The sequence below is a fragment of the Canis lupus genome, chromosome 28 (genome assembly GCF_011100685.1).
Source record: "Canis lupus familiaris isolate Mischka breed German Shepherd chromosome 28, alternate assembly UU_Cfam_GSD_1.0, whole genome shotgun sequence".
NCBI lineage: Eukaryota > Metazoa > Chordata > Mammalia > Carnivora > Canidae > Canis > Canis lupus.
In genome coordinates this window covers 34,581,414-34,594,258 of record NC_049249.1, presented here as the reverse complement: position 1 = coordinate 34,594,258, position 12,845 = coordinate 34,581,414, and the positions used below count along the sequence as shown (strand labels likewise).

Below are 12,845 nucleotides of genomic sequence, written 5' to 3'. Positions count from 1 at the left end.
CCTAACCATTTGGCTATAGTTCAATGACGAACTTGGCTTAGATATTCATATTCACAGCTAACTCCTTCAATACTCAAATATGAGATGCTTTTTAAATAAAATGGCCAATATTTTTAAAGTGCATCTTCAAATTGGCACAAGCTCAGTGGCAATCCCAGGAATAGTGTGAGCAGTCCAGACCACCTCTTAGAGGTATTATTCGCATGATAACCAATGGCAGCAAGTGAATTTACCACTTCTATTCCTAGAATAGTGTTACAGAACAATAACCTTTTCAAAAACTGAGATGAAAAATCACAAATTGGAGATAAATTCTTTATACTATATCAAGATAAGCTCCTGTTCAATTCAGTCAATAAACTCCATTATGAAAACATCCTCTTTAGAATAAAAGACTCAATGACAGAAAAGTCAAAATAATCTCTAATTAAGGCCTTCAAATATTCTATTATTAATGACAAACTATGCCAAATATAATTTATACTCTGGAGCTCCGATATCTTTACATCTCTGATTAGACTGTGAACAACCCAACTGCTGTGAGTATATAAATCCCCAAAATCATGAAAAAATACCTGAAACGACAAACACCTTCAGAAGAAAGATTTCGCCATGCAGGAAGAATGATTGCTGAAAGCACCACGGAAGGACTTAAAGGAACAGGTCACAAAGTTATCTTTGGGAAGGGAATTAGGGATGAGGGCCAGTGTTAACAGTTAAAGAAAATGAACATGAGTTCCAATTACAAAGGTCACTGAAAATATTGCCGAAAGAGTTAACTGAGGGGATATTGTTTCTTAAAAACCTATGGTTCCAGTTATATAAAGTAGTATATATCAAAACCACATTCACCACTGAAGTCAAGTCCCCAAAAGTTTTCTTACTGCAAATAAAAATTTCACCTGCCACAAGGCCACATTATCCTGGATGAATCTGAAACCAAATTTTAAGATTTTTAGAATTATACTATTTTAGGTAGTCCTGGAGGGGCTACTGAATCGTCTAGGCACTCTCTTTTACAAGTCATGGTAGAGTTTATAAAAGGAAAAAACTCTTATGACATATAACATTACACACTGTACGTAATATGTCCATGTAACTCTTCTTCTAGCCAAAAATACTGATAGAATACAGAATCATCAAAATGGAAGAGATGTTACAGTTGCTTAGTCCATCTTGATAAGATCCCCAGGTTGAAGCACAAAACAAGAACATCCCCATGATTTGCCACTGCAAGAAAGTTCTACAGCTTCAGGAAACACCTATGGCCACTTAAGTATCCATGTTAAGTGGAGTGGTAGATTTTCCTCAAAACCGTCAGCCCCATATATCCAACTACTCATTAGACAGATTCGCTACATCCTGTCTAAAACTGAACTTCCTGTCTCCCATGTTTAGGAAAAGTGATCCAATACAAGTGTCTAAACCAAAACCCAGGATATATTTCTTAACTACTCTCCCCTTCACCCCCATATAGATTTTGCCAAGTTTTGTCAATCCTGACTTTAAAGTCTCTCTCAAATACCACCCCCGCCCAACCCCATCTCCAGGGGTTGCAGTCAGGACTGCACTCTCCCTCACCTAGATTACTGTAATGTTCTTAAGTGGTCAGCATGTCTTCCAATCTAGTCTAGGACCAGAGTGATCTTCCTAAACCACAAATCTGATTAAGGCAGTCTCCTTCCACATGTTTACCACTGCCCTTATGTTAAAACCTAAACTCCTTAACCACGTCAAGAGGCCTTGAAAGGTTCAGCATTATCCCAAAGCAGTACCCCCTCAACAATAGCCCCACAGCTCCCACTCTAAACATCAACCCTGCTAACTTCATCAGTTTCCTCTCCTGACTCTGAGGTCTTCACACATGCAATTCCCTCTGATGAAAACATTCTTCCCTCTTCTCTTTAAGGTTTTGGCTTAGATGTCACTTCCTCCTGAAAGCCCTTTCCAGATCTTCAAATGAAATTAGGGTATATATATATTCTTCTAGCATCTTATCCTCCTTCTACCAAACTCATCACCCTATACTGATTTATTGAATTTAATCTTCCTCTACCAGAGCACAAGCTAAGAGCCATGACTTCTTTCATAGTGCTTGGGAAAACACTCCATTAATACCTAAGTGTGAAAATAAATGGACCGACAAAGAAAAGGCAAAAACCAAGTCAATTCTGGAAAGCAACTGGAAGGTGGAACAGGATGAATAGTCGCTTTACCGTATTTTTAAATACATAATAAAGCCATAATTACTTAAACAGAAGTGTGATACTGATGTAAAAACAAACATCAACACAAAGAGCCTCAAAACAAACCATGCAGAATCATTTTCTGTATAATAGAACCACTCAAATCCATGGGGAAATAATTTAATAAATCATATTTTTTTAAAAGCCACTTGTATAATTCCATTTATTTTTTTATTATTTATTTATTTATTTATTTATTTATTTATTTATTTATGATAGTCACAGAGAGAGAGAGAGAGAGAGAGAGAGGCAGAGACATAGGCAGAGGGAGAAGCAGGCTCCATGCACCGGAAGCCTGACGTGGGATTCGATCCCGGGTCTCCAGGATCGCGCCCTGGGCCAAAGGCAGGCGCTAAACCGCTGCGCCACCCAGGGATCCCAATAAATCATATTAATAGAATTTGGAAAAGTATTTTAATCCTTAGTACAATCTAAAACACTGTAAAGAAAACAAAGTGTCTTTAGTATAACTCTCCTCATACAAAAAAAGAGGGGGGAGAAAATTTGCAGCAGATATGACTGTACAGTACATATTTTTAGAAATATAACTAAGAATAAAACAGAAAATAGAAGATATAAATCAACAATTCACAGAGAAAACTACAAATAACTAAACAAGACAGTACTCCTGCCTTATTAACACACCCCAGCAAAGGCCCAGCTGCCCTGGTGCTCTCACCTAGCTGATGGGATACAATCTGGGAAGTTCTTCCAAGAAATTATTTACCTTTAATATGTTCATGTTGTTTCCATGTGATCCCATGTCAGGGAATCTAAGAAAATAGAAATGCTAACAATTTCTGTTAATGCTATCAGAATAAAAACTATTCAAATAACTCAAAAGGCTAAGGGGCATGTTAAAATACAGCAAATTAATGCCCTATTACACATTCACTTTTTAAAAGATGAAAACAGGGACACCTGGGTGGCTCAGGTCATGATCCTGGGGTCCTGAGATCAAGTCCCACATCAGACTCCCCACAGGAAGCCTGCTTCTCCTCTGCCTGTGTATCTGCTTCTCTCTCTGTGTCTCTCATGAATAAATAAATCTTTTTGAATGAATAAATCTTTTGAATGAATAAATGAATGAATAAATAAAATCTTTTAAAAATAAAGATGAAAACATTTTAATTAATTCAAAACAAAGTTCAACAAAAAAGTACAATTTCAGTACAATTTCAATTACTTAAAAATAAGTAAATGTAAAAAAATGAAAATACACAATAACATGACAGATATCCTCTAGCTGCTGATGCTATACATTATTTTCATAGTTTTTTCTCTGAAATACTCAATGAGCATGCTCTGCTTTTATTATTTAAAAATACACCAAACCCTCATGTACAGTTACAAGAAGCCAGTACATATTATCTAATGATGAAACAAGAAGAATGCTATGTTCATCCACAGTTGAACAAAATGTGGGATATACATACTATAGTATTCAGTCTTAAAAGGGAAGCAAATTCTGACATGTGCTGCAACATGAATGAACTCTAAAGACATTACAGTAAATTAAACAAGCCAGTCACAAAAGGATAAACACTGTATGATCCCACTTCGGTGAGGTACCTCGAGGAGTTAAATGCAGGGACAGAAACCAGAATGGTGGTTGGGGGGGAGGAGGTGAGATCTCTTGTTTAGGGATACAGAGTTCAGTCCTGTAACACAAAAAAAGCTGTAGAGACGGGTAGTTGCGTGATGGCTCCACAACAATACGAATGTACTTAATGCCACTGAACTAAATGCTTAAAAATTGTTATGATGAGGGTACCTGGGTGGCTCAATGGTTGAGCATCTGCCTTTAATTCAAGTCGTGATCCCAGGGTCCTGGGATCGAGTTCTGCTTCTCCCTCTGCCTATGTCTCTGCATCTCTCTCTCTCTCTCTCTCTCTGTCTCTCATTGAGTAAATAAAATCTTAAAAAAAATTTTTTTTGTTACAATGGCTACGGGCGTCTGGATGGTGCAGTCAGTTAAGTGTCCAACTCTTGATTTTGGCTCAGGTTGTCATCTCAGGGTCCCAAGACTGAGCCCCATGTAGGGCTCCATGCGTAGTGGGGAGTCAGCTTGAGATTCTCTCTCCTTCTCCCTACCCCTCCCACTTGTGCACTCTCTAAATAAATAAATAATAAATCTTTTTTAAAAAAATGGCTCAGATGGCAGGTTTTGTCACTTGTATTTTACCACAATTAAACTTTAAAAAAAACAATGATACAAGGACATATTCAGATATATCAGAGGTGCTGCTTCAAATAATATCACCTACATAGTATTTCTACCTCCCCCCAGATAAATGTTTTAATTTAATCTAATAATTTCCAAATTGAGTATCATTCTGTGAAAAAATTGTCAGGACTCTGAAAATGTTTATCTCATGAAAGAATAAATAAAAAACCAAAATCAAAAACCATCTGAGGCACTGTTTAGATAAGAGAGGCCTAAAAAGAGAACAGTAATAGATAAAATGCACAATCTGTGACTGAATGGAGTTGGAGCAACTGCTATTAGTGAAACTGAATATGGATTTTCTGGATATTAAATTTGAATTGAATATTAAATTTTCTGGATAAGCATATTATGTAGTTACACAGGGAAAATGTCTTTGTTTTTAGAACATACATGCTGAACTACTTAGAAGCAAAATGTCATGACATCTGCAATTACCTCTCAAATGGTTCAGGAAAAACAGAAAGACAAATAGGGAGAGAGCAAATGTGGTCAAGTATTAACAACTGGAAAATCTAGGTTAAAGGCATATAATATAGTTATACTTGTAACTTTTCTGCAGGTTTTGAAATTTCTCAGAATAAAAGGCTGATGGGGGGGAAAGCTGTGTCTGCACAGCAGGACTGGGAGTGAAAAGAAGAAAAACTACTGTTTTTCGTTACAAACTCTTCCCTCTCTACTGCCTGATTTTTTTTTTATCATGTGCACAGTTTAATAAATGCTTTAAAGTTGTTTTATGATAAACAGTAAAGTTCATTGGAGTGTAAACTTTTTATATTTAATATTTAATATAAAATATTTAATATTTAAACAATACATTTGGATTTCCTAACTCAATAGGTACATTTAATATAAGTCTTTTTAAAAATGAAAGCCTTTACTAAATCAGTGATGCGTATTCAAATGCCAGTACCATAGAATCAAAAATCACCTGATGTACTCCCTTTTTTAGCATAAGGAGGCACATTATTAGTTGGCAGGTCAGTGTAATCAATCATGTCTAAAAGGCAGGAATTGCGTCTCAGACCAAAGGCAACTAGAAGTATGCCACCGGGGCTCTATTTCTGCTGTTCCCACCCACTTGCCTTAACGGACAGACTCATTCCTGGAGGCTTCTTTCTCATTCCGGGTATCAGGAAGCACTTTCAAAAGCCAGAATGAACTGGCCAAGGGGAAAAAAGTATGTGCATGTTCCCTACTGATTAGAATCTTTGACACTGCTGAGAATTATCACAATTTTCTTAAAAATCGTAACAAAATTTTATTTTATATCCAGAGTGCCAAACACAAGAGAAAATCCTTAGAAACAAGAAAAACAAAACAAAAGCTATCTAAAGAGAATACTCCATTCGCAGTGCTAAAAATAATTCTATTACCTATAATATCAACTACCTTGGATAGGAAGGAGATCCACAAGCCAGAAGGAGTATGGAGTGAAAAGACACCTCAGTTTTGATAGCTACACACACGCCCACATAAGAGTATCACAGAGTTAACCAAGGACATACAAGGCATTGTCGGCACTCTAGCAGCTTACTTTCCTTTTATGGATGCAGTGCTGCAGGAGTCTGCATGTATTTTGGATTCTATTAAAAGCTTTTAATAGAATATTTTAACAAACCATTTTTATTTTTTTCTGTTTTTTAAAAATGTGATGGTTTTATATGTCAAAGACTATTAAGACCCAAGACCTTTTCTCAAGTTCTACCTGTATTATGGGGGGGGGGGAGGGGGTGCAAAGTATTAAGGGAAAAAGGACACTAAATCAGAAGAGTATCTTTCAGTTAAACAGTCTGATACCAATACAAAATCAAGTTCAGACTCAAACAAAATGGTTCACTAGCATCCAGGAATAAATTCAGCCCTTAAAAAATAACCATAACCTAAATCTATCAGAACAATGAACAATTTCATTAGCTCCCTAACTCCCAGAAGATGATCTCTAAAAATTAAATATTAAAACAAAGATCTGCTACTGGGCTAACAAATCAGAAGTGAAGATGGCCACATTTTTTCCACAAGGCAAAAAAAAATACTAAAGATGGAAAATAGATTGTCCAAACAGCTGTGGTATTCAAACCGAAAATAGGCAAACACATGAAAAGCAAAGAGAATACTACAGAAATGTCACACTAAAAATCATACGAGTACAAACAATTTAACCTAACCATGGTATGCCCAGCTCAGCAATCAGTTTCATCTAGGCATATTTATTTGGAAAAATGGCAGGACTAAAAACATTAATATTCATAGACATCAAACATTATTCAAAAGTTCCTGTAACAGTCACTCCTTTCAAACAGTGAGCAAAAACCAAAAACCCCCGCTGTGAATAAGAAATATATATTTGATCTTCATCTACTGTTCCTGGCACATAATTGCTAAAACCCTTGTAATTTCCTAAGTAAGATCCCTAGGGGCATCTTTTGTTACAATATTTAGTTTTGTTCCCAGTTCCTGAAATAGCTCTAGAGAGATAAAGGGGAAAACGAATCTTTTGTTATTCATAAAACAAGTCCCTTTCTCCACTTCTGAGTTTATGTTAATGAGGTGACTTCAGGAAAACCCCTAAGGATGGGGGCTGGTTGCCAAGGGAACCAACCTTGGGATTAGAGGGTTGGCATTTTCAGCCCCATCCCACTCCCACTTCCTGAGAGAGAGGAGGAGCCGGAGGATGAGTTAATCACCTGTGGCCAATGATTTGATCGATCTTACCTGTGGAATTAAGCCTCTGTTAAAAAAAAAAAAAAAAAAAAAAAAAAAAAATTCCCTGAACTACAGGGGGTGGAGAGCTTCCAGGCTGGTAAGCGGATGGGGTGCTGGGAGAGTGGTAGAGGACAGAAAGACATGGAAAGCCCCTTCCCTTACCCTTTGCATCGCTTCCATCTAGTTCCAAAAAAGTTCCTCTAGGCTTCAAAAAGGTTTGAAGCCTTTTTTAATAACCATCTAGTAAATAAAAGGTTTTCCTGAGTTCTGTGAGCAATTGTACCGAATTAACTGAACCCAAGCCAGGGTCATGGAAACTCATGATATGTAACCAGTTGATCAGAAGCACAGGTGACACCTGGACTTGCTATCTGTAACAAACAAACAAGCTGTTTGTATTAATTTCCTATTGCTGCTCTAACAACTCACTACAAACATCATGGCTTAAAATAATTCAAATTTTTTATACTCACCAAGGTGTGCTCCTTGGGGAGGGCCTGGAAGAGCCTTGCCTTTTCCAGCATATAGAGGCTACCAGCATTCCTCAGCTCATGGCCCCGCATCACTAAGACCTCTGTTGCTCCACTGTCATGTCTCCATTTGTGACACACATTCTCCTGTCTCTCTCTTGTTTATAAGGACCCTTATGATTGTTAGACCCACCTGGATAACAGGAGGGCATCTCTCCATCTGAAGGTCCCTTAACTGCATCTGCAAGACCCTTTTTACCATGGAAAGTAGCATATTTATATACTCTAGGGATTAGAATTTAAACATCTTTGGGGGCCAGAAGGTATTATTCTGCCGGCTACACTATTTCAATCAGTCATGTAAATCAGAAAAGGCTGGGGCGGTGGGGGTGGGGGTTGGGGTGGTGGAGGTTGTAGCAAAAGCAAGCATTAGTAGGCAACCAAAAAATACAACTTTAGACACTAGCTCCTCTCACTAACAGTGTGTTTTGCAAGGTATTTCAGGTTTTGTGTCTTCAGGTTAAGTCATCAATAAGGTATCTCCGTGCAGCAAATTAATTTTTAAAGCTAAAGAACACAAAACTAGAAAAGAGAAACCTCTTCCATTTCTTTCCTTACAAAATAATTTATATGCCAAGTTTCCTCTAAAGTTAAAAGGTCAGCCACAAAGATCATAATAAACGGGTAAAATTGCCATTGTGTCTTCTGTCAAGGATTTCCTTTTCTGTTTTGTTCTGATGTGGTACTTTTCTTGGTATACACCACTTTATCATCATTCTAGTTCAGAGTACTATCATCTCTCAAAAAATAATAATATAGGACTTTTTTTCCGGTGAAGTTAATGTAATTTCGTTTGGATTATTGTACAACACTCACTTGACCAGACACACTATATCTCAAAACTAAATAATTTTGAAAATCACCATAAAAAAAAAAAGTCACCATTGAACATTACATTTTGGAACACATTGATTTTTCCAGAAAAAGAAAAACACTAACACAACCTTAATAGTTAACTTCCTTGAGAAGAACCATCCATATCTATAATTCTTAATAATGATACCAAAATAAACTGAGTATTTTAAAAGGTAAAAGACTATACCTCACTAAATTTTGTCAAAATGAAAAAAGTATTAGTGAAAGCAAACAAACACATTGACATGTTTACCTCCATACAAGTCATAGGTATTTTGCAGTTGCGTCTGGTGCTCCAGAGTAGCTATGTAGGACACAGTACACAGGCAAGGAGCCAAAATGCAGTTGGCATCAGTGCAGAAAATAACAGCCACAAATACTGATTTTCAACATGTTATGAGAAAAGGGGAAATATTCGAGCAAACAGAAGAACTACCTTTGCAGACAACTTGAAAGAAAAAGTCAATGCTAATGTGTTTTCTGTATTTTAAGAATCATGTAAGATTTTTAACACTCAAAATTTTGCTCAGGAATACCCCAGACTACAATCCTCATGCTGCCATTTCAGCATGCTCACTGATGAGGAGATTCTGATTTAGTCCATAAATCAGTGATGCTCAATAAGGGACACCAGCACATGCTGCAAGTCACCCCAAAGCCTGGGAGCAACAGGAGACATTACTGATGCACACATTTCTCTATGCCACCGCCATGGGGCAACTGAATACTTTCAGCCTAAAAATCTAGTTTCAACATGTACTCGTTATACGAGCTTGATTCTTCTTCCCCTATACTTTCAACACTACTCTGGACCCCCGATCTCAAATCTTTCCCATCTTCATTAGCAGGGTCACTGGACAAGCTAAACATAAGAAAGATGCAGCTGTTGTTGAAGACATGAGACAAAATGCCAAACTGCAACAGATTCATTAACAATATAAAATATTCAAGTAAAAATTTTATTTGCTTTAGGACTTCAGGAATAGCAAACACAGGATTTTTTTCTTTATATCATATATTCACCAAACTGTCAAATATTCATCATTGAAGGCAAGAAGAGAAATATAAGGTAAAGAAATCTGACTTCAGACTTTTCATATCCATAGACTGCCTAGTGATAAACTGAGGTGTGCCTCTTCCAAGACTATATTGTACCAACTTCCCATCTTTTCCTTACAAGGAGAAATCAACTTGGCTCCCATTAGCTCAAGCCCTGGGTAGTTTGTAAAATAAAAAAACAGAGGCTAGGAAGAAAGTAAAAAATCCAGAAATTCAGAAAAGGAGCATAAAGACCAATTTGTCCAGATCCCAGTTTCCACAAGGGCTTATTTGTTGAATAATTTAACAAATGCCTGGATGCCTGCTATGTATCAGGCACTGTTTTAGGTACTAGGATATAGCTCTGATGGAGACAAAACTCCTGACTTTCATGAAGCTTAAATTTTAAGAAAAAAGGAGACAAAGTGGAAAGTGACAACAGTCGTGAAGAAAATTAAAACTGGGGGATGGGGTAAGAACAGGGCTGAAATTATAGATAATAGCAGTCAGGGAGGCCTCACAGAGAAGGTAACAATTGAGAAAAAGAACTTAAGCAACTAAATGAGCTAATCCTGCAATCTAGAGAATGAGTAATCCAGGCAGAGGAAACAGCACATTCAAAGGTTTGAGGCTTATGTGTAGAGAAGAAAGGTGGCCAGAGTAGCTACAGTGAATGAGTGAAGTTGAGAGCAACAGATAGGTGGGGAGGGGGGAATTCGTAAGGTGGGGAGGAAGACAGAAAAGTATAGGACACAGCTGTGGGAGGCCTAGAGAGTCTCTGAGGGACTCTGGCTTTTACTCTAAGCAACAAAGGCAATCACTGAAGAGTTCTGAGCAGTTTCACAAGAGTACCTCTACTTGGAGAACAGTTTGTAAAAGATGACAAGGACAGAGAGGATCATGGTTTGGACCAGTGTAGTGAGAAGTGGTCAGATTCTGCATGTATTTCGAAGGTAAGCCAGGAAGATTTGCCAACAAGAAGGAAAGGAGTAAGAGAAAAAAGGAGAATCAACGATGACCAAGGCTTTGGGCACAGCCAGTGGAAGGATAAACCTGCCATCAAGGGAGAGGGGGACTGTGAAAGAATAGGTTTGAGAGAGAGATCAGTACAGTTTCAGCATCACTAAGTTGTAAAGAAGTTGGAAATATTAGCTATTCAAGGGAAGATGTGGCGTACACAACTAGATATACGAAGTCCAGAGTTCGAGAATACAAAAAGTTATCACTACAGATTTAATATGGGATTCTTATGTGACCCTGAATTTTTTTTTTTTCCAGTGGATCAACATGGGTCACAAATTTAAACATTCTTCTAAAGGGCAACCAATTCAATACAATAGCAGAACTAAAATGGTATATTAGGTAGGTGCCTATTCTCTAGGGACATTATCTATCCAGCAGGAAAGGCAGTCTATGATTAGCACCAACATGACCTCCCAGAAAATACCTGGCACCAAACTGCAGACATTCCAGAGACAACTGCACATTTAAATTCACACCTCTGCCTTTACCATCCCAGTTCCCACCCCCAAATTCCACTTTCACTGATGTCAGGCTTTGGCACTGCTGTCCCCAATGTCCACTCACCACATAAGATAATAATAATGACTTAGATGAAACTTATACCCAACAGTCATGTAAAAAAGAAACTTGCTCAATACTCTTGGCACTTCAATTTACTTTTGCCTTAACAACTGAATCTTCCTCATTCCTATTTTAACAAGCTACAAAACTGGCTAGACTTTGAGACTTTTTCCAATTTCAAAGGGAGGGATGATTTTTCTTTTTTAGTATATATGCTACCAAAGGGACCACAGAGATGATTTTCTTAAATGCCTAACATGGACAAACCATAATATGTCATATCTGATGAAATTTGGAGAACATAAAGCAAGCAGAAATAGGGAAGTAAAGATTAATTTTCAGTACATGTGGGCTTCTGTTTATTAACCCAATACAAGGTAAACAAAAAAAAAAGTTTCACACATATTTCAGTGATGTTTACAAGTTAGGATAGGACTACCCAATAAAAACATGGCCATAATTTTTGGTACAACAGTTCAGAACCATACTGTATGGTGAAGTAAAAAATATTTGTTGATAGGAAAAACAATGCACATTACCAAGAACTAAATACAATTAATACTTGGCCCTAAGAACCTAAAAACCCTGGAATGGGTGGGAATAGGGACTTAATGACAAAGAAACTGTTTGTTAAATGAAACAAGATCAAATACAACAGTGGTTCTGCTGGCAGGAGTTTTGTTCCACCCTTAAAATGAACTCACAGCCAGCAAAATGCAAAGAGGTACAAGGATGGTTATCCCAAAAGAAGTAAGGTCATGTGGAAAGAAAAAGCAGCAACAAAATGAGTAGTCGGGAAAGCAAGAAATAATAGCCAAAGACAGAGTTCTATTGATCTTCTAATTTGTGTGTTTCAAGAAAAACTATTTCAAAGCAGAAGTTCTTATCCTGAGATCCACAATCTTGAAGAAACTATGAACCTCCGATTTCTAAAGGAGTCTATGATCCCAACAGAGGTTAATAGTTGTCTCAACGTATTTCATCTATAAACTTACCTGTACTATATGACCTTGTACTAAATGTATGCATAATGCATTACCACCTGCAAAAATGATTCTTTAAGAGTTTCCAAAAGGCATCCAGGTAACTTAAAGACAATCACACCTAGATACAAAGGGTCACGTATGAATCCATCTTTATGGACTATCCAGAATAGCTAAGTCAGAAAGCAGCCATGATGGTCAGAGACAGTATGACCTTTTGTATCTCCTTAAAAAAAAAAAAAAAAAAAAAAAAGGAAAATTATATTATAAAGGGTACCCCAATTTGAAGGAGAAAAAAAAAAATCAATGGGATGAAATGGGACAACACAGCCTAAAATGGCTCAGTGCACTCTCATCCCTAGTCCTCAGGATAGAAGAAAATTGGAGCTCAGAGTTACTAAGTGCCTACTGTGTTTTGTTGCTCAGAAGGATTTACCTTCTGGGACAAAACTGAAATTAAAAAGTCAGATTTCTTGAAATCTACACTTGGGACCTACAGGTTCAAACAGTTTTGTCTTCTATGTTCTTGGAGCTATATTCAGGAGGTTAAACAAAAGAAATTTTAAATGGGAAAAAAAATCACATAAAGCTAAGCTATATCTAAAGCTTAGCTATTGTTCCACACAGTATTTAACTTGAATAGTCACTACAAATAATCCTCTACAAAAATTTTCTT

At 37.1% G+C, this 12,845-nt stretch overlaps 1 protein-coding gene across 3 annotated transcripts in view; it reads right to left on the bottom strand.

The window, feature by feature from the left end:
- ZRANB1 (zinc finger RANBP2-type containing 1) overlaps positions 1 to 12,845 on the bottom strand; it is a 57,230-nt gene that overhangs the window by 23,045 nt on the left and 21,340 nt on the right. The gene's annotated exons all lie outside the window — the stretch shown is intronic.